We start from the raw sequence: 18,778 nt of genomic DNA on the forward strand, positions 1-18,778 counted from the left end.
TAAAAACACACCAGAGTAAGAATGACTGAAATTAACATGCAGATGCAAAATGAAGAGGACTTAGCATTAACTTGTAAGGAAACGTGTGCAGAGTGGGACCAGCATGCTGTTGGGAGCGCTGAAAGATAAGCACATGCTGCAGTGGAAAAGTTCACATAAGGTTCCTGCTGAAAGAAACTGGTTTTTACAGAGAATTAAAAGAGCTGATGCACGAAGCAAAAAGTGCCTAAAGGCCAAGATTCGGTCAAGCAAACAGTTACAACTCGTTGTGCAGAGTTTTGCAGCTCTAAAGGCAGAGCATGGAAATCAGAAAGAAACAGTCAACACATTTGAATGAGGAATAATGCACATTCTTTAAACAAGGAGCTGCACAACTTCAGACAAGCCCGTCTTGTTGTGTTGTTGCTGTAAACAAACATTTCTGTGCAAATTTCAAATATACATGTACTTGGAAACTGGCTGATTTCACAAGAGCAAAGCACTCATCAGGCTGAATGATGAAAAAGTTCATGTAGTACAGACCAGCAGCTGGGGCGCCCTGCTGTGAGGCAGACAGCATGATATTTCTGTACAGTAAAGTGCATTAGGAGTTCATATGGTGATAATGCTTTAGCTGAGTTACATCGAGTGGATCCTGCTGCTGTTCTGAACACTGAGTTCTGCTCTAAACTACAGAACATTGCCGGAGTGAGCGTATGACACACTGTATTCCTTGAATTAGAGTAGCTCAAAGGCCAGATCTTTTACTGGATAATTAAAACGCCTCCAAACATAATAGGAGTCTTGCACCTGTAGTGGTGCTATTATCAGATGTTACCTCCTCCATTGCAGACTTCCTCTTCTCTTCCTATGAGGTAAGACATTTGGCAGCTTTTGGGTCAGATTCTGCACAGCTTCTGCCACAGTCTTTCCCCAACCCAAAGATTTGAACTGAGCAAAGGATGAACATCAGGTTTTTGACTTGCAAGCCTTGCAACATTGAAGGATGTGTGTGGAGAGAAAACAGTCTATTAGTGACGAGGATGTTCAGAATGAAGCGGATTGACATGGAGGATGACCCAAATCCAAATGTTTCTCACAATGAGAACAGATGCCAACATGCAGAAGATCAAGGAACTTCTGTGGAGTGATCTCAGTCAGTAGGGACCATCTTGTTGGATGATTTGGACGTGCAGGCTGTCTTTGATCTGGGTAATGTCTTCCTCTCAGTGGGGTAGCTGAAGACCCTGGTCACATCCCTACTGGTGACGTTGTCCAGAAACCCTGGGTTGCCATCGAGCTGCTCCAAAACACCCTTGGACACTTGCTTGGTGAATTTTTTGGTCCTTGGAGAGCAGTTTGGACGCCAACGTCTTGCAAATCTTCCACATTCCCACAGCATGGCAAATATTTCTGCTGGAATTTTTACCATGTTGATTTTGATGTTAGTCTTGCTGCTTGTCTTATATTATTTTGTGATATTGGGCACTACGATGTACTTCATTACTGTTACTACTTTACCATGTTATCGGCAGTGAATGTCTGTTGGCTTCTTTTTTGTTACACCTTGTAAACTCTGTTAAAATATGAATACCTTTGCCATCCCCCTAATTTTTTTTGCCATCGTGACCAGGTGTCCTTTGAAAAACAGATTTTAATCTCAAGGGACTTCCTGGTTAAATAAAGTTTAAATAAAATGAAATGAACAAAGAACCGACGTGATGCAGACAGTGTGTTCTTCTGGAGGGGAGCCTAAAACAGCATCCACTTAGTGGTTTCAGCCCATTACAAACAGCCCTTAAACCAGGGTTTACACTGTCGTGGTGAAATGAATCACTTGTGCGGTATTTTTAACTAACATTCAAGACTTTGATTAACTTGCTGTAAAAAGGCACAGTATGGGACCTTTAAGATTTAAACATCCTAACTTGTACAAGCACAGAGTCAAAGGTCAACGTCGATCCTGTGGATGTTTTGAACAGATGCTCTGACCTGTTGGACTCCATTATAAAGCTGTATGTAGTGTCTTCTCAGCATTAACAGCAGTGTCAAATGAGTCATGGACCGACGCTTTTTATTTCCAGCTCAAAAACCTGTCTCTTTTTCAGATTTTGTACCCTCTACACCACATCCTTTATATGCCTGTGTGAGAACGCTGTGCTGTTTCTACTGGCACTTGTTTCATATACAATGATAATATATCCAGCACTTCAGGTAAAATGTTTTTGAAAAGCTTCACAAAAAAAATATTCTGGAGGAATTACTACAGAAGAGACGCAGAGGGAAGCGAGCTGGAGTAAAAAGGAACAGGCCACACAACACTATCAAGCCGGCACTACTTGGTGAGAAGACCAGGATGATGCAGGTGGAGTCAGCACTGGTCTCCTGGCTCATGGACTATCGGACCTGCAGACCACAGTATGTTCGGCTGCAGAACTGTGTCAAACAAATCCTTCAGCAGTACAGAGGCCCCACAAAGAACTGTCCTGTCCCCTTTCCTCTTCACATTATGTACTTCTGACTTCTGGTATAACTCAGACAGCTGCTTTCTTCAGAAATTTTCTGACCACTCCGCGGTTGTCAGCTGTATCAGAGGAGGAGTACAGAGACATGATTATGGACTTTGTTGACTGGTGCAACTTCAACCACCTTCTACTGAACACTTCTAAAACCAAGGAAATGGTGATTGACTTCAGGAGGAAGAAGTCCACACAGGTCCAAGTCACAATTCTTGGCACAGAGATGGAGGTTGTCTCCAGCTATTGGTATCTGGGAGTGCAACTGGATGACAAGTTGGACTGGTTTAATCACATGGAGGCAGTGTACGAGAAGGACCAAAACAGACTTTACTTCCTGCGAAGGTTAAGGTCTTTTAACATCTGCAGGCCTCTTCTATGTACATCTTACCAGACTGTGGTGGCCAGTGCTTTATTCTTTGGGGTTGTGGAGGAAGGGGGCTCGTTCCAGGGACAGAAACCGGCTGAATAAGCTGATCAAGAAGGTGAGCTCCACAACTGGTGTTGAGCTGGAATCAGTCCAACATGTGAGAATCCTCAGGAAATGAACTCTATAATGAGTAATGCTTTTCACCCACTGCACAATCTGAAGGTGTTTCGGCAGAGCACCTTCAGCCACAGACTAATTTCCCCTCAGTGCAGGTTTGAGAGCAGCAGGAAAATCCTTCCTACCAGCTGCAATCAATCTTTTCAATTTAAATTCATATGCTGTGCATATGTTTTAACTTTTAGAATTTTTTCTAACTTACATACTATGTATATGGTCATAAGAGTTTGTTAACATGCTACTGTAACAAAGTAATTTCCTTTAAAAGATCAATAAAGCATTATTCTATTCTATTCTATTCTATTCTATTCTATTCTAGTAAATTAAATGACATCTTAGCTAAAACCTTCAGTGTGATTTCACCACTGTATGCAGTGCACTGGGCTCTGTATGACATGAAAGTCAAAATAACACAATAAAATATACAAGTGAATTTTAGGATGCACATTTATATATGTTTTGTCGAAATCTTAACTCTATCACACCATGCAAAGATCGTACTCTTCGTGTATTACACACATAACAATGTAAAAAGAGCATAAGTGAAACACTGCAACGTATTTGCTCACTTCTAATTAAGGGAATCCTGGCATTATATTAGTAATAAGCAGGCATTATTGATAATGAGGGAAAATAATGAGAGCGTTTGTCAGTCGAGCCCGTGGTGACTGACATCTTATGGTAGAACGACCTCTGGTGGCTGCAGTTAGAAATTGCATAGGTCTGGACGTCCACATTGCTCAGCTGGTTGAGAGGGTGACCCATGAACAGAGGCTGTTGTCCTCCATGCTGCGACCTGGGTTCGATTCCACCCCACGGCCCTTTGCTGCAAGTCTTCCCCCTTTTCTTATCCACACTTTACTGTCTGCCTCTCTACTAACCTGTCTAATAAAGCCAACAAATAATAAATATAACAAAAATACTAATAATAAAAATTAAAAATAACTTTGAGAAATTACATAGGTGAATAATTCAGCGTCAATAAAAAGAAGTTGAATTTGGGAACACAGGTAATATAAGACATGATGAGCTGATAGGATATAAGTGAATATTTACATGTTTGACTTCAGAGCGCAATATGTAGCTAATAAAATACAAATTACAAATCAGATGAGGCACACAGATTTAAAATCCATGCTATCTGTTACATCGTTAAAAAATAAGCCTGGTTTTATTTAGACTAATATTCAAAGTTTTTATGAGTGAAATGTGTAAAACTGAAGCCTTTGGAAGATCATCCCACAGTTTTGAGGCAATTAACATCCAGTAGATGGCAGCAGTTCTGCAGGACTGATGATGAATCCTGCACTACACCGACGCACACCTGATCGACATCAATACATGGACTAATGCGCCCCCATATTGAACACGAGCCGAAATAGCTCAGTTGGGAGAGCGTTAGACTGAAGATCTAAAGGTCCCTGGTTCGATCCCGGGTTTCGGCAAGCCGTGGGTTGCTCATTTTTTCTTTCGGTCGAAGGAATGTTGTAATAGAGTCAAATTTTAATAAATATGCAAGAACCATGCAATATTAACATTTGCTAATTTACATAAAGTCAATGATTTATTAGATTTTTCTATTTTTAAGGTTAGAAAGAGGTATTTTCTTTTAAAGTATCAAAACATATGCATGCATTTTCAGAACACAGATCTGAACCTTGCATAAAGCTAAGTTATTAATAGCTCTTGTTCCAATTTGCTGACATATTGAAGGTTTTTACAGGAAGAATTTCGAAAGCTCTTTTAAACACTTCACAAATCAACAAGTACTGTCAGCAGTCAGATTAATTTATTTATTACTTACAAGAATAAAACATCCTCAGGCTATGATATTACAAGTTATATATGAAGAATTTAAATATTAATAAGACTGCACATTTTAGTGGAGGTAAAACAATTTACAGTCTTAAGATATTCCTTGTAAATTTCCACAGTTGATTACTTATATCAGGACAATTATTTTCTGTGTTTGTGGTGTTTTATGGTTAAATGTGCAAAGCATCATCAAAAAGTCACAAAAGTAAAAAATCTGTACAAATTTTCAACAGAGAAAGTGTAATAAAATCAATGCATAAAAGTGAATTTGGAATGTTTTCTTTCCACTACTCTAAAAATAATGCATTTTAAGGAAGCAAAATATACCAAAATCTCAATACTGACCACTTCATGACAATATTTTTACCTGCAGTGTTTTACCTTCACTATTGCTTTGCATTTGTGCTTCAGTATTGCACATGTTGTAAGCTTAAAATAAAGATTTTGTGTAAAGCCTTTTATTATTAAAAAAAAACCCCAGCAATTTAGCTTTATTCTTTAACCTGCACATTTTGCATATTAACTGCACATTGGTTTGTATATGAGTTTCCTTATTTTTTCATAGTTGTAACATGTGTGAGCTACTGGATACCTTGAATTTCCCCAAGGGAATGAATAAAGTACCATCTCTATCTGTGTAAATCTTTTCAAGAATGTACATCTGAATACGGTTTTGCTGTCAAACTGGACTTACATTTAGTTGACTGATTTTTAAAAAAGTAACATTGTGTAATATCAGCTAAACTGGTGAAGTCACAGAGAAGAAAATAAAAACAGCACTGAGGATTTAGGAGGAAGCAGAGACAAACGCTGTCCAGTAGAGTTTGACTCAATAAGATTCGGTGAGGTCTCCCTGCAACACTGTGGTTCAAAAAAGGAATTATGTAACAAAATGTGCTTGTGTTACACATTTGGGTCACATCAGACATCAGATCATGCCAGGAGAGCCTCAGCGGGACTGCAGCAGGTTTATAGGACCTCCTATGGTACATTTGGCAGTTCTGGCGGTGTCTCAGCTGTTCTAATCTGTCTGAGTGCCAGTCAGGGCGTGTAGAGGCAAGAGAGCCTCAGTCCAAGAGAGCAGGTTCAGGCCACGGGGCACGAAACAGGTCAGGGATTTGCGTCATTCCTATTGAAACATGAATGAATGGCCAACTGGCTCTCTGTGGTGATGTTCTAGTCAGCAGTGCATTCACAATGAACCGACGGAGCACCAACAACGCAGGAGACTGACAGCACAGAACAGAAAAGGTGCAAAGTGTTCTTCTGGTGCTCTGCAGGTTTGTGTGTCTAAACAATGTCTGCAGACTTATAAATAAAGGCAACAATGATAGGAAGAGAAATGACAATATAGCGGGAACTGAGACATTTTAATGGGACTAATTGGACTACACAGCTTAGCAGCCTGCAGTAATCACAGAACTTCCTGAGAAATGAGGCACATAGTTCACTATGTTCCTGTAACCGGTTTGCTTTCAAAGTGAGGCTCATTTATGGGGAAATTACAGCAGCACAAGAACCAGAAAAGACAGGTAGGGACAGGATATTGATAAACAAAATGAAACAAATAGAAAGCCATATACCACAAAATATACTAAAATGACAACATTTCTGACAATAATAATACCAATATTTCAACAATTTTACTTTTCCAGCTGCAGGTGCATCCAAACAAAGTCTGTATAGGCAATTCTCATCAGTCAGCAGCCATCTTGGTAACACCCTTTGCCGGTTATTTCAGGCTCATAAAACTACATCCTGATTGAAATAAATGGGGAAAGAGTCATAACTGCAATTTCATTGATAACTGGGACGTAAAAAGGGCATGTATGAAACCAAATTAATTGAAAATCGCTTATAAGAGAGACTAAACAAACAGGTAAAGAAAGCCAGTTCTGTCCTGGGCTGCCCCCTTGATCCTATGGAGGTGGTGGGAGACAGGAGGATGATGACAAAGTTGTTGTCTATCATGGAGGACACCTCCCACCCCCTGCAGGAAACAGTAAGATCACAGTCTGTTACTCCTTCAGTGACAGACTGCTTCACCCGCGGTGTCTAAAGGAGAGATACCGCAGGTCCTTTCTTCCTGCTGCAGTCAGACTTTACAATCAAGCCTGCTCCCAGTAGTCTCAGTTCACCCACTTACAAACTGTGCAATAAAAATGTAAATAATGATACTGTGCAATTTCAATTTTTTTTGCTGTAAATACTGCTTTCTTCTCTTCTTCTGAAGAAAATATTTTATTTATATATGTGCACTGTGTGCATTGTGTGCTGCACTCTTTCTTTGATTCAAGTGTTCTATTTGCTCCTGTACACTGTAAATTTCCACGCTGTGGGATTAATAAAGGCTTAATCTATCTATCTATCTATCTATCTATCTATGGATCTATCGATCTAAATGTTGGTGACTTGGCCCCAAAATAAGGTTTAAAAAGATATTTTCACCACTCTACACATGTGAACAGTTGCACAATGCCACAGCTCAGTCAATGCAGCAACACCACTGGCTGAATGTTTTTGGGCCTGGCGGTTACAAAGCAGAAGTTTTGCTTGCTTGTTGCATGCTTTTTGAAGAAAGGGCAGAAATGTTTCATATGACTTCCATCTGTGGGTTTACAACATTCTCCAATAGATTTGTATTCAGAATTGTTTAAGGATTGTTGTTGTAAAGCCTGATTCCATCTTTGAATCTTTGATCTCTCTCTCTTTCTCTCTCTCTCTCTCTCTCTCTCTCTCTCTCTCTCTCTCTCTCTATATATATATATATATATATATATATATATATATATATATATATATATATATATATATATATATACATGTAGTTCTCTTATATATTTTTTTGTATTTGTCCTCTGTATGTCACTCTTGTAGAGTGTGTCTTTTTTAATTTTATTTTTGACGGTTGTGGTATCTAATTTTTTCACTCGACTTCCAAGAAAGCCACGCACAAGAATTCCTACGCACCTAAACTGTCTGCTTGTGTGTACAAATGGCAAATAATAATCTTCAACTCTTGAATGTTAGTTTTGTGAAATTAAAAAAAAAACACTCAAAATGATGAAGATCAGGGTTCAGGTCAGTAGAAGGAGGTCATTCATAGCAATGATGTGGAAAAATGCCAAAAAATAAATAAATAAATAAATAAATGAAAAAATAAAGTACAGTGACCTGGTACAATTTGATGAGACAAAAGAAATAATAACACCACTGGAAATCAAGCCTAACTGAGTTTTTAAGTTCAGAATCGATGTACAATGTTGCAATAAGATTTCTTAATATGATTTTAATTCATAATATTTGTCAAAACATTTGATCTCTGCCCTCTAAAATCCTGCCATAGCTACTGAATGTACATAACTCTCTGTATCAAACTGCTTGTTAAAATAGTACCATAGTATGCCTGCCTGGCTTTAAAACAGATTGTACAACTGTGGGAGACAATGCTGAGGTTAAAATGTATTTCTCCTCCACTCAGCCCTGATTGTTTAAAACAATTTAGTTGACACAGATTACAATCTAATTGTGTCTCTCTTCTTTCTTAACAGATGTTCTACTTAATCATCCGTTGCTATGTAATTTGTTGCTGTGTAATATCCTGTGCTGTGGGTTATGCAAGTTTCCCCCTCACTCCCTATTCATAGTGGCTCTAACTGTGTTTCCACTGCTGTATTCTGGTTTCCTGGTGACTTTGTTCCTGATGCTCTTGGAGAGCTCCAAAGAATGCCTGAAGATGCCAGTCAAGCTCTAAACCAATTCACTTTGCTGGTTGAATGAAACCTGCAGGTGGAGAGCAGGCCTGACAGCCAGACGGATGGACTGGAGAGGATGTTTTTGCTTCAATTAATCAAAACTCTATTCAGAGCTGTTCCACTTCCAAGCAGCTCCCACAGACGTCTCGGCTAATTTGGCATAGCTTCAAGGCTTACATAATTGGAGCAGCAGTGAATTACACCCAGAAAACTTTTGTCATTTATAGTCTATTTGCAACAGAGGTTGAACTCTAAATAATAGAGCAGTTCATGTTACACTGCTTAAAGCCTTAACTCAGACCGTCACAATGGTGCTGCAATGTACACTGTAAAAAAAAATCCAAATTTAGTGGAAAATAATTAGGATTTCACAGTAGTGTTCCTTTTTTTCAAGTTCTATGAAAAACTCTGTACAATTAAACATATCTGTAATACTATCACTCAGCTTTTTAAAAGCACTTTGTCAATAATGTTAAATTGGAAAATAATTTATTTATTTAAACTATTTTCTGTGCAAAATGACTATATGTAATTAAATATGTAGCCGTTTATATGAAGCTTTATTAACATACTATTTAACATTTTTCTTCGTAATTTTAATTTGATCAGTCTTTTGCATTCAAACTCTGTGATTCTAGATGCAAATTAAGCAAAATTTAATTACATCCACCCAAAAAATTAGATGGAACTGGGAAATCTTGTTCTTGCTGGACCTCACAATGCTTTCATGACCACAGATACCTTTGCACTTTTCCCCCTTAAAATTACCTGAAGATATTTATTTTTTAAAATGCATTTGATACTTTTGTAAACTCTGGTGTTTGTCTGTACTTTATGGTGTGTAATTAATGTGAGTAATTGGTTGAAACTGTAAATTTCCATCTGAATATATTAAACAAGTGTTTTGGAAACAGTGTGTAGTTCATTTTTTAGCCATAATACTAATTTGTTACTGAGCACTCTAGCATGTGGAAACATTTTGATTAAAAATCTGTAAACTAAAAACTGTTTGACTGCAGGATTATAGAACTTTTAATTTATAGAATATAGATGAAAATATTTTACCTTCATTTAATTTATTTTGGGGCTGCACAGTGGAGTAGTGGTTAGCACTTTGGCCTTGCAGCTACAAGATTCCTGCTTTCCTGGGATCTTTCTGCCTGGAGTTTGTATGTTCTCCTTGTGCATGATGGACTGTTGTGGGTACTCCGGCTTCCTCCCACAGTCCAAAAACATGTTGAGGTTAACTGGAAACTCTGAATTGTCCATAGGTGTGAATGTGAGTGTGATTGTCTCTATATGTAGCCCTGTGATAGCCTAGCCGCGCTAGACAACCCACGGCAATGAATTTAATTCTCTGCCAGGGAGGGTCTAGTTACCCTCCATAAGGCTCGAGGCTGGATTCTCCTAAAACTGGCTGGACCAATCACCATGAAGTGTAGAGTCAGAAGGCGGGCGTAACGAAATGACGACAGAGGCGTGACGATTCTGACAGAAACAACCGGCGCACAATAAACAGTTATCTTTCGACTCGGCTTTGGCCACAGCCCTTAAAGATTTGAAGCTAAAATTTAACTTGAAAGATGAACAAAGGACGGCACTTAAGTGTTTCATTGAGAAGAAAGACGTATTTGGACTTATGCCGACGGGATATGGCAAATCCTTAATTTACCAGTTGGCTCCGCGGCTCCGCTGGTTGGGAAGCTAATGGGACTTAGCCACAATCCGCCAGTGCTCTCGGAACTACGTCAGCCTATTCGTTGCGCTGATTGGTTGTATACCTACCCAATTGCTGCAGAGGGATTTGATAGACAACCTTTTAGCCCGCCTCCCTCCCTGTCGAGCTTCCCTAGACCCTTGTGCCGTCAAAAACATGGGTATAGCATGGCTGGGCTAGCCTTGTGATGGACTGGTGACCTGTCCTGGTTGTCCCTTGCCTTCCCCTTTAGTCAGCTGGGACAGACTCCGGCCCCCCGCAACCTTAATGAAGAATAAACGGTGTATAGATAATGGATGTAGAATTTACTTTGGCAGGTGGTGTGGTCACTTGTTGCTATCTAGTGCATGTACCACACCTGTGCACAGTTTCACATCACCATGGTGGAGTCAGTGCAGCAACAACATTTATTGCATGTTTCCAAGTTTGACTGTTGTAACGCAAATAATCGGATTTCTTAAGGGAAGAGAAGGACAAGAATGTTCCCATAAGTTTCTGTTCTTTAAAATGGCAACTCTCTTATGTCTCTGATGCATATTAATGTGCCTCAGCGTGTTTTTGTCATTCTAGAAAGCATAGAAATTCATCTATATTAGTTGTTACATAACTCAAACACAACAAATGTGTCCCTGAACTGGAGAGATCTGCTCTGCAGAGCAGAAGTATGCCAGTGTGTTTCTAAGATGGTCTTGTTGGGCAGCTCTTGTGACATAACCCACCATGATGCATACAGTCAAATGTGACAAGGGAAGGTTGTTTAAGGGGAACAGAGTATGACCTCCCTGTTGTCCTTTGAGACAAAAACAAGTCATTGTCTTCGCAGACTGACTGAGGAGAAAGCAACAAACCCACTCAATGTTCCTTGAACCAGCTCCAAGGACATTAGCGGGGTTTGTCTCTGTGTGTTAATCTGTGTAGATGTCGTCGTTCAAATCGACATTGTTCTTTCTCGGCACTGTGCTGACCTTTGCAAATGCCTGGGTGCTGATCTGCGTCAGTATATCAAAGCTGCGATTGAGAAAAAGTTAGCTGTCATTGTTCTTTTGTTCTCCACGGAACAATGTTGCTAAAGTGGAGGCTGGATTTTGAGTGGTTGTGTATTAAAATAAAAAAAGCTCAAATAATATCAAATCATCTGACTCTGGCTATTATAAATTCATGCTGCACTCCAAGATTTTAGCTTTTTTAAAAAAAAAAAAAAAAAGAAGCTACAAACAGTAATAGACATGCTTTAGAATTCTGGAGATTTCCCATATTCTAGCACGTTTTCAAGATTTAACAAACCTTCTTGTATTTTCTGCCTATTTATCTATATCTGCAGGATCACATACAGGTTAGTAGTGCAGAGGAAGAATGTGCTGCATATGATCCTCTGCTTTTCATGTTCCATCCAAATGAAGACCATTGACATCATGCACCAGAGACTGACACTACCAGCTGCACCGGTCCAGTCCGTGTTGCTCCGTCTGTGAACTTCCACAGTCTAAAAACTCAAGCGCATCACATTCACCAGTCCTTATAGGCTTCTTCATTTCACATCGTTTCCCCTTGACTCACAGGGGTCACAAGGGTTAATGACTGCGGTTATGGTGGTTACCTAATGCGCCATGCCACCGTGTGTCAGCAGAGCAGCCACACTTTGCAATGAATTAGCCATTCCCATCATTTCCATCCTCTCTGCTGCGAATGTGCACATCATTATCGGTGCGAGTTTACCTCACATGAGTGGAGCATTTGAGGTTTTCCCACCACCTGTCAAATACTAAATAAATGAGAAAATAGAAGCTGAGTAATACATAGGAGACTGACTGAGATGATAAGCGATCGCTGGCAGGGTTGCGGCTGGTAAGTAAACACTTTATTCAGGGAGCGTCTCAGCTTGGCCCCTTCCTCTTTCTATTAGCAACACACACACACACACACACACACACACACACACACACACACACACACACACACACACACACACACACACACACACACACACTTGTCTATTGATATCTGTCTGGAGCCTGGCTGCTTGCCTCCCCTCACTCTCTGCCGACTCAGGTTCATGACCTGTTATGTAACTCTGCTCCTCAACCATTGTGGTAGACATTAGGCATAATTGCATCTAAAAATGACATTATTTTTACTTTCTATTATAAAATATACAATCATCATTCTTATATAAACTCTACAATAGACTGGCGATTCATCCAGGGTGTTTCTTGCCTTTGCCCTGAGTCCTGATGAGCTCCAGCTACCCCAGTGTGGTCCTACAGAGGATGAAGTGGTGTATAGATAATGGATGGATGAATGGATGAATGGATGAATGGATGTATGGATGCATGGATGTATGTATGTATGGATGGATGGATGGATGGATGGACACTGCAGTAAGTGAGAAAAACTGCTTATTTGCCAGTAGTGGAAGTGTATAAATCATGCTGCGATTGATAATGTACACTAACATTTCAAAACATCACAATCAAGAAGCCTGTGTATAAAACTTTACTTTCACAATATTAATTCTAATGCTGAAATATTATTTTAAAATCTACTAAGATCATTTTAACAAAGATTTAAACAAAATTAAATTTGTTAGTAACAAATATTCCTCAATCCATTCATCAGAAAAATAAGTCACTCTTTTACATTTTGTGTTAGCTCATTAAACAGAGCAAACTGGTGACAGAGCTCTTCAAACTTGATGATATATCTGTTAGCTATTTTTCAGGAAGTAAAGCCTGAATTCAGCAAGGCACAGGTGAGGTAGGAGAAGACAGAGGAAGAGATATTTTCTATTTCTAGTTCGATGAGTTATCATTCTTAAAAAAGAAGAAGACAGAATTAAGCTTTTTTTGTCAGCAAAACAGACAGCGGATTTGGTCTGATTATTATTTGGGGTTTTAGATTTTCTAGGTGAACTTTTCCCCTCAACAGCACCTGCATCACTTGTCCTCTTTAGTCATCGTAGTTACAATTCAATAAAATTATTATTAAAAATCAAAATGAGTCTTAATAACCCATGAGATGTTGTGGAAATTCTCCAAAAAGTAAACTCAAACAGTGTCTATTACCCTCCAATCAGAGGGACAAATGTGGGCGGTTTGCCTCACTATTCCCAGTACGGAGGTGCTTTAAGGCCTTCACAGAAAAACTTTTGTGGTAACAGGTGACAAGATAAGATCAGCTGTGGACTCCAATGATAATGATAAATGGTAAAAAGAAAAATATGGAACCAGCTTTCACATAAGGGAGCACACAGTAAATATGTGTTTGTATATAGTGTATGTGGTCTTTATAAATGTATGTAAACATTTGTTCACAACTGTATATATACTAGTATGTTCATGCAAAAAGCATGAGACACCTGAATAAAATATGGAATTTCAATTATACAGGATAACCAATGTCACCTCCAGATGGTAGCTAAAACTGGCAGCCCTGGTGTAGGTCAGTGGCTCCTAAATGTCTTTGTCACAAGGCGCACCATTTATAAAAACACAAACATTGCCAAGGCACACAGTTTGAGAACCACAGGTCCAGCTGTCCTGCAGTCAGAGATAATAATGTGAAACATGGGGCTGGCAGAGACAGAAAGTCAAATGACCTCACTTTGCCAATTGTGCCTCTAAAATTATGTTCATTTTATCCTGACATAAGTTTAATAATGGTGCAATTACTGGGTTTAAATCTATTGATTTCTTCGATTGGCAAAGAAGTAAACGTTTCAAGATCCTAACAGCATTTTTATAGCTGAGTAAGATTACACTCATTATACTGTAAGGGAGTTTGAAGTTTAGCTTTACATAGTATTTCAAGGATTTGTGGAAAATCATAAATGTTTAATTTTAATCACCAGTAAGTAGCTTAACAATTTACACTATTTCCCTCATAAATTCAGCAGGATCATCAGATTAACAAATTAGAACCACTCAAGCAAAGCACTAGCACCCCTAAGTTGCACCTAAATGCAGTTAAAACTGCAGCATCTCGAAAGCCCCTTGTTGCCATGGCATCGAAATCGGTCACTTCCGGTGTAGTGAGCCAATCAGAATCATCGACTGCAACCGGAAATGCACGCTTGAAAACGAAGGAGGGTTCGTGAAAGAAGCGTGGAGTACGAGGTGATGTTTGATATTTACTCAATTTTCCTTCGCTGTGTGATGAAATTATTCGGATACTCACTGATTTTAAACGCAAATTAGCCGCAAACGATACGTTTCATTCACTTCAGCTAAAAGAAAAGCAGGTTTATACAGTTACTGAGTGACACGAGCTGCATCACCTAGGTGACCGTTAAACCAACTGACAGATGTAAACCTAAAGTTTGATTATTTCAACTAACTTACCGGCTTTTGTGTATTACTAGCAGAGGTTTTAAAGTGAAACCCGAACAGTGTGTGTGAAACGAGAGTCACAGAGAGGAGCAAGCAATAAGCGCTGGTTGTGTTCTTTGTAAGTGTTGGTTTATAAAGTATAACTGCTTGTATCTTTAATGTAGCAGCAGGTTTAGCATTTCTAGACCTGCTTAAGACTTGTCTAAAATTACTCCATTGGTAGTATGTGCAGCATACATAACCTGTGTGTGTTAATACCAGTTATGTGGCATAGGTTTGCACTGAACTGATTCATTTGCTGTTTGCTTGCTTGATTTAGCAAAGCACAGTTTGTTTTCAGAAAACAGTGATCATTTGGTCAAACAAGGTTTCCAGGTTTTTGTCCAACCAACAGTCTGAAACTTAAAGATACTGAATTTAAAATGCAATAAAATGGAGAATAGCAGCAAAAGCTGGAACTAAAGATATTTTTTTTCCACAACAGAAAGACTATAACTATGAATCAAATCATTGTCAATTAATAATTCCAGCACTTTCTAATTCAGCAATATATCTATTTTGCACTGTTTTTCCTTCTTATTGATTTTTTTCTTAAAGTCAGCCAGCATCAGCCAGTGAGCATAGCCTTTTTGTGAGTCCGTTGGAACCATTGGGGATCTCTAATTGATAGGACTTGTGTTTTGCTCTTACATAACACAAGATATAGTAAGGATTCCCCCACACACACATAAGGCCTCTGACCAGCCCGGCTGGGCTCCGCCATGCTGTGTTAGTATTCTGTGTCATTGAAAATTGAAGCCAAGCGGTTGCATGAGTGATGACAAGCTATCTTCTGACCACATATTCACAGGCTCTGCTCATATTCATCTCTCACACTGCGTGTGCGCACACTGACGCAAACATGTTTAATCATTTAGTTGTCCATGTAGTCACATGCTCATGGCATGATAAACAATGATTCAACCAAGAAATTGTTTCAACTGTTACATAGTTTGGAATGTCAGGTTGGGGCTTCAGAATAAATCCTGTCTAATAGTATTTGCACAACAGTATATTTTTGTTAAACTTAGAAAATTAAGCCTTTCTGGTTAATAAAGAAAAACAAACAGATTATTTATGAAATAAGTCTTACGAAAAGTAAAGTGGAATGTGTCCATCTGACTTCACTAAAAAGCCTGTGCAGCATCAACTATATCTCCTGTTGCCAAATGGTGATGCAGTGAATGCTGGGCTGCTACGCCTACAACAGATTTGTTTTGCAGCGAAACATACGGAACAAGCTACTGAATTTTGCTCTGTTCCCCTGAGAGGAGAACACTGCAATATGCTTTTCTAAACACTATCATGACAGTGAGGGATAAACAACACATGCAGCGGTAGGATTATTTTGAAGTTATTTTTGATAACCAGCCATAACTGTAACTTGTTTCAAGTGGCATAAGCCATGAGGCCACATTCAGAGGTGGGGAGTAACAGGTTAAACAGACTTTATTACTTGTACATATTTCTTTGTATCTCAGCAAGGTCTGATGATAGTTCGTACAAGGAATAAACTCTATAAAGTGTTGAATAAATCGCACAATGAGGGATGCTACATGGACTAATTGTTGCAAAAAGGTCATAATTTAGTGAATTGATTGTTCCTAATGTGCTGGACCCCATTAATATACTTGCTAGGTTGTTTGCTGCAGGGCTACCTTTATGGAAAGTCAAATCCATGCTCTGATAACAAAGAACAGAGACGATACTTGTTTGGCACACTACACATTGGATCTACTTTTAAATATTTAAAGGATGGCAAAGGCGTTTATGTATTTGCATAGCAAGCCATAGAGCCTCTATATCCTAAGTGCCAGTTTCACATATCATCACAGGCATTTCAGCAGGTCTTGTTATTGTGGTGCCACCTATTATTCAGTTAGTCCAACTCTTGACCCATAGCATCTCTTTCACTGATCCTTTAAAGGCACGCAGCGTCTTGCAGTCAATCATTCAACCCCTGTTAATCTTGCAAACCTGTGATCTGACAGCTCGTGTTACACATATTCATACCCACAGCCATGTGTGTTCGGACAGTGCCATCTGGAATTTGGAGACTTTTACTGGGAGCTTTAAACAAGACAGGTCTGTGTTTCATGTATATGTATGTGAGCTCATTTACCTTTTAGGGCTTTTCTGTTGTCACATGACTAGGTGAGTATGTCCATTTTGAGTTGTCACATGTTGACATACCTTTTCCTTAACCTTTAGACAGGTGATATCACAATGAGAGTAACTGGCCAGCAAGCTGAGTGACAAAAACTTTCTTTAAGGAACAGGTTCATAGAGAAGCAGCAGTCTGATTTGTCAGGAAACCTAAGAATAGTTGCCCGAATGCCTCAGTCTGTGTGTTTATACTAAGGAAGGTGGTTGTTACAATGAAGCTTGGTCCACAACTCTACACCAGTATAGGGCTTCCCTCTGAGAGCTAAGTGCAGGAAGAAGAGCTAGACGCTTGATACTGGATATGGACAAGTACTATATCAGGATTGTGTTATGGAGGGAAAGCAACGCCATGGTCCTGCCCCAGGCACAAGTATCAAAGAATGGCTCAGGCCCGGAGCCAGCAGTGCTTCTTTGACCTTCCTGAATAATTCAGATACTAACCCTGAGCCAACAGGGTTCTCATTCCTCTTCATGGATGGGACTTACCAGTTAGTCATCATCTCTCAGTCATGGAACGTGTGATGAGCTTTAATCCTGAGACTGCAAATGATAATCTCCTCACCAGCTTAACTTTTTTGCTTTGTTGCCATGAGCCCAGTTCGAAATGAAGAGCCCAGTTCTGTGAGGTTCTGCACTGGGGTAGATTACTGGTCTATGCCACCGAAACCAGTTGAACAGAAAAGGAAAGTGAGATATTTGTCATTGAGAGGACAATGAGCATGAACCGGTTCCATTCGATGAGTAGCTGACCTGCTCTCAGTGGCTGTGGCAAATAGTCCTGAGCTACATTCCTCCCTCTACCTCGCTCCCTGTAGCTCATACCCTAACATTCAGGCAGACTCTCACTAAATGCCCTTTTGTTGAGGGATTACTGGGTTTATATTTAACCTCTGTTCTCACTATCAGTAGACTGTCAAAGCGGCTGCTGCCAATGCCAGCTGTTTTCATGTGGCGTCTGACCAATGTCTCCACACATTTTCAGCCTCTGTCTCACGTCTCACTGTTCCAAGGACTGTTCTCCCTCTCGATAATTCAGAGGCCTTTGTCCATCCAGTCAATCTTTTATCTAGTTTAGCCAGCTGCAGGACCTGAACATCCAGAAAAATAGACTTCCTGTCACTGTCTTGCATCTGATTCGTCAGACAGTTATTCTTTGTCATCTGTCTTCCTGAATGCGCGCTTTGCTTACATATGCAAACATGCATGCATGCACACATATGCACCTTTCATTTCTTGTCTGACCGAATTTATGTGTGTGTATGCAATGGTTTGAGGAACATACTTTGTTCATCTTATTGGTCATGACGGAGTCAGACAGAGCAACTGGTTTGACTTTTCATTTGTCCCTGACTCATTCAAAGTGCAGTTGTGGGATTTGGCCTCGGGAGAAATGCACTTTAGTTAGTAACTCCTTCATGGCAAAAACACTGTAATGGTAGAAGAGGTCAGTGACATGGAAACAACTGTTTCTATTTTTGGGGTTTGGTTTGTACCTGTTTGTGCCTGTCTTTGTGTGTGAGTGTTTGTGTGTGACATGCTGAGGAATTTTTTCTTAGTAGCATATGCACATATACAAAACATAAATATCCTAAATCTGAGCATTTATGTGTTTCTTTGGGACTGACAGATAGAAGTCGACAAACCAGGCCAAAACAGTTTCAGCCTCAGGTAGGAAAGGACATTTGTAAGGTATCACTTGTCAACAATTCACATTCTAAAAATAACTACTATACCCCTTCTTTGATTTCCACCCCAAGTGTCCTGATCTCTTCTCTCAGGCTCAATCTCTCTTTCTCTGTCTGACTCTGTTTCAGGTGTGGTGTTACAAAGTCAGGTCATGTTAGTGTTACGTAAACATGTTTGGGACTTAGGGGTACAGACATCCCCGGTCAGATATTTAGGCTGTTGTGTACTATGCA

The 18,778-nt window shown here is 39.6% G+C and overlaps 1 non-coding gene across 1 annotated transcript; it reads left to right on the plus strand.

Annotated features, from left to right (window-relative positions):
- The first annotated feature begins 4,414 nt into the window (after positions 1 to 4,414).
- Positions 4,415 to 4,487, plus strand: trnaf-gaa (transfer RNA phenylalanine (anticodon GAA)). The gene has a single exon. It is a non-coding gene; the product is annotated as a tRNA-Phe (tRNA).
- The last annotated feature ends 14,291 nt before the right edge of the window (positions 4,488 to 18,778 follow it).

Source organism: Acanthochromis polyacanthus, chromosome 5 (genome assembly GCF_021347895.1).
Source record: "Acanthochromis polyacanthus isolate Apoly-LR-REF ecotype Palm Island chromosome 5, KAUST_Apoly_ChrSc, whole genome shotgun sequence".
Lineage (NCBI taxonomy): Eukaryota > Metazoa > Chordata > Actinopteri > Pomacentridae > Acanthochromis > Acanthochromis polyacanthus.